General features: G+C 33.1%; 1 protein-coding gene across 2 annotated transcripts in view; it reads right to left on the bottom strand.

Annotated features, from left to right (window-relative positions):
• Positions 1–5,000, bottom strand: part of fndc4b (fibronectin type III domain containing 4b) — a 90,663-nt gene that overhangs the window by 25,809 nt on the left and 59,854 nt on the right. The gene's annotated exons all lie outside the window — the stretch shown is intronic.

Here is a 5,000-nt window from a genome sequence, read left to right as displayed (position 1 = left end):
AGCCTCTGATGTCGTTCAGTCCTTTTAGACTGGAGAAAAATATGTTTAAGAAATTTGTAAACATTACAACATTCTAATATCACTGAAAACATTGATTCAAAGATGATTCCTTAGACATACAATATTTTTTTTTATTAAGTGGCTGTAAATAATTTATCTGGGATGAATATAAGCACACAAATTAAGCTGAGCATTATTACATTTAATTTGTTTGTTTAAATTCAACCCAAATAAATTGGTTGTGACAAGACATAATTTTTTTCAGTGTAGCATGAAACAATGCTTTTTGAACACACACACACACACACACACACTTGCATGGGTATCTTTATGGGGACTTCCCATAGACCTAATATTTTTTTTTTTCCCATAGACCTTATGTAAACATTCAGGATGCGTGTGCAGCAAGGTTGCAGAAAAAAAACGGGGAGCGCTAACATTTACAGTGAGGGAATGACATCCGATGTGGTACAGAGTTAGTTGTTGTCTTGGAGAAAAGTTATTTTGAAGACATACGGTTGAAGTCAGAATTATTAGCCCCCCTGAATTATTAGCGCCCCTGTTTATTTATTTTCCAAAATTTCTGTTTAATGGAGGGAAGATTGTTTCAGCACATTTCTAAGCATAATAGTTTTAAAACCCTATTTCTAATAACTGATTTATTTTCTCTTTGCCATGATGACAGTAAATAATATTTTACTTGATATTTTTCAAGACACTTCTATACAGCTTAAAGTGACATTTAAAGGCTTAACTGGGTAATAAGGTGAACTAGCCAGGTTAGGGTAATTAGGCAAATTACACTACGGAAAAAAAAAATTAGCTTAAAGGGGCTAACAATTTTGTCCCAAAAATAGTTTTTAAAAAAATTCAAAAATGCTTTTATTTTAGCCGAAATAAAACAAATAAGACTTTTTCAAGATGAAAAAATATTATCAGACATACTGTGAAAATGTCCTGTCAAACATAATTTAGGAAATATTTAAAAAAGAAAAAAAAATCTAAAGGGGGCAAATAATTCTGACTTCAACTGTATATATCATTAACATAATGCTTTCATCGCATTTTAAGAGCTTGTCACCCAATGATAAGCACAGCTATTCTGCAAAATTACCGTTAAAGTGAACAGCTTTTGTCTGTAAGGTCCATTTGTGATAGCACCCTCCCAATGGATATCGGATAAGATGAAATAGCCAAGCATCCAGTGGCCTGAAATACCTCTTATTGAAGCTCCAAGTGATTTTACAAGAGAGAAGTTAAAGGCCCACAAGTCTTTGGATGCCAACAATGTTGTTCTGTTTGGTCATGTGAAGAAAATGTTTCATGATTAACAGATTCAACACTATGTAGTGCTAAAAACCGAGGTTCTGCCTAACCAAAGACAAGGAAAGAAGACAGAGCTATACAAGGCCTGGGTTATCATCAACAAGCAAAACAACTGCATTCTGACAGCGAACTGCACCTGTATGGCACAGTATATGAACTTACATGTTTACATTTCATTGTAAGCATTCAGTGTCCGCAGTTTAATTCACCATATGTGACTGTTTTTGGCTGAAATCATTGCTGCAATCAAAAACGAGTTGTGTATGATTCAGCATAGCTTGACCTTACCTGATATAACATGAGAACGAGCATTTTTAATTAGGTCCTCACTCTATTCAGCTCTTAAGATGGCTGTTAGCCAAAGACGTCTGCGGTTGGCATTAAAAGCAGTGTGGTGTATGGTAAAATTCAAGTTTTCTAGTTTTGGACTTGGGAATTTGACATCCTACCTCACCATATGACATGTTTGCTATTGCAGCCGGTCTTTTTTTGCAACCACTATGCGCGGTTGAACCCGTGTGATGTTGTGTGACGTAGGTTGGTAATTCCCCTATAGACTATATGTCTATACCCGTCACAATATGTCATTTTTGTTGTCCGATATATTGCCATAGAAATTATTGTGATAAGTGTTATTATTGTCATTTTATGTCCAATTTTTGTCTATGCGTATATAATAATTATACAACAGCATATAAATAATCATAACATATTAAAGGCACAAAAAGGTCATGCTTGTAAAATGGCTTATACGTTATTCCTGAATCGTCACTTTTATGGAAGTAAAGTTTATTTAGAAACCTGCTAAACTGTCAGTAGTTTTCAGGAAAATGTGAAAATTCACCTTTTCTTCACCTGTTAGTAAGCACTGTCTGTAAAAGAGTTGAACCCTGAACTCGCTGACGCCTCCAATTGAGATTAAATGAGATGACAGAAGCTGCGCAATCAGCTAAAATGTTGAAGACATTTAATTTTTATGTAAACATGATGGACGATATAGATTGCATCACCAAAAATGATTGAAGTCATGTCCATGTTTCGCACGATAAGTCGATATATTGATTGTTGTGACAGGCCTATGTATGTCTATATTAACAAAGAATAAAAGTATTGATTTTAGTATTTATTTATGCTGTGCAGTAAATATGCTGGTCAGCCACCAAAGACCTATTTTAACCAAGGGAGAACCCTGTATTCTCTCGTTTTCCAACCCTCACGGAAATCATTGCCTTTTTACAATATCAAAATTATTTTATTTTCCTCATATGGACAAAAAAATGTTCCCACAAGGTCAGAATTTACTGGTATTGTTATACTTTTGGGGACATTTGGCCCTCATGGTGTAGGAACACACACACACACACACGTTTGTTTTTGTGAAAAGTAGGGACATTACACAGGTTTCCATTCATTTTATACAGTCCAAACCATATATTATATTGCCCTCACCCCACCCCTAAACCCAACCATCACAGGATACTGTGTGCAGCTTTACTCTCTGATTAAACTCATTCTGTAGGATATATAAGCTTTTTGTGAAATGAGGACGTCACTAATGTCCTCATATTTCACCTCCTTTTTGTAATACCTGTGTCATACCCATGTCATTATACAGATTTGTGTCCTGATATGTCACAAAAACATGTACACACACACACACACACACACACACACACACACACACACACACACACACACAGACAGACACACACAGACACACACACACAATCTGGGACTGATTTGAAAACTGAAAAGCTCACAGTAATTGTGGCCAAAATATGAAAATCATATAATTCAGGACATTTTTAGGCAGTTCATATGACAAATTAGCCATGGAAAGAAAAGTAAAACTGTAAAACATCATAAGATCATTAAAATGTTCCCACAAGGTCAAATATTACTTGGTATTACTATACTTGTGGGGACATTTGGTACTTACAGCATAAGGAATACAAGGTACACACACTCACAATGCAGACTTGATTTAAAAACTGAAAAGCTCACAGTATTTGTGGTCACAATATTAAAAATTATACAATTCAGGACATTTTTGGGCAGTTCATATGAAAAATTAGGCATGAAAGAGAAAGGAAAACTGTAAAACATCATAAGACCAAAAAAAAATTTCGCACAAGGTCAAAATTTACTGGTATTGCTATACCTGTGGGTATATATGATATTTACAGTGTAAGGAAGTACACACACACACACACACACACACACACACACAACACAGACTTGATTTAAAAACTGAAAAGCTCACAGCATTTGTGGTCAGAATATGAAAAATCATAATTCAGGACATTTTTGGACAGTTCATATGACAAATAAACCATAAAAAAGAAAGGAAACTGTAAAACATCATAAGACCAAAAAATTCCCACAAGGTAAAAAATTACTGGTATTGCTATACTTGTGGGGACATTTGGTCCTCGCACTGTAAGTAATACAAGGTACACACACACACACAAAGCAGACCAGATTTAAAAACTGACAAGGTCACAGTTTTTGTGGTCAGAATATTAAAAAAAGACATTGACTCAGGACATTTTGGGTGGTTCATATTACACATTAATAAAAAAGAAAACTAATACATCATGAATGTATCAACAGACAAACAAACAGGCTCAGACCAAATACGAGCTACATTTCTATAGAACTTTGCTGTTTAAAATAGATTATAACTTTTGGTTTTCTGGTGTGACTAATAAAGAAATCTTTAAAAATATTTGGAGCTGCTGAAATCTTTGGTATTGTCATTATATATATATATATATATATATATATATATATATATATATATATATATATATATATATATATATATATATATATATATATATATCAATCAGCAAACATCATTGTATATCACTATAAACCGTACTGATATTTACTAAATTACTAACTATTTTTCCCAATATTTAAGGTCGGAAAGCATGGAATATTTAATAGTGAACATCAGCACATACAGTGCATGCACAATTAAACAATATCAAACACTTACCCATTAATGGCTAATCCAGAGAAAAATTTTTTTTTTTTAAGTATACCCCCAAAAATCAAGCTTAATGAAAGTATTTATATCTGAAACACTGTTCTCGGTGACTAGAATACCAATATTTATTTAACTGCTGGCTAAACCATAGCATTTCAGACTCATTTTGTATTATTGTACTACCAAGTGGCCTTAATCTGACACATTTAACTCTAAATACATTAATTCCATCAATAATACTACATTAACTTAAACAAATTAGTACATGTATTTATTTATTTCATGTCTATTCAATTTATGTAGAAATTTAATTCATATGAGAACATGAAACTTCCTCAAAACAGCAAAAATTTCAATAAAATGTCATGATATGTAAATATTAATTTAATAAAAACAAGCTTGACTCCTAAATGCATAATTCCAGCGTGATAAATGACATTTAGTGAACTGAATGGTGTGCAAACTGCGCAAATCCTCCATGAATGACTGCAACATATAAATTTTAGGTAATAAAACAAGATTTTTCATGTATGAAATATTATAGACAGATGTTTTAGAACATAATGCGTTAATTTTACCACACCAAAAGCAGCAGGTAGAGACTCCTTTCACCTTTATAACATACAATATGTCATTGTCCATAGCACAGACACTTTAATGTTATGATCTGACATGCTGC

Source organism: Danio rerio, chromosome 17 (genome assembly GCF_049306965.1).
Source record: "Danio rerio strain Tuebingen ecotype United States chromosome 17, GRCz12tu, whole genome shotgun sequence".
In the NCBI taxonomy this organism is placed as follows: Eukaryota; Metazoa; Chordata; class Actinopteri; order Cypriniformes; family Danionidae; genus Danio; species Danio rerio.
Note: the sequence above shows the minus strand (reverse complement) of the source record. Positions and strands in the feature narration are given on the sequence as shown.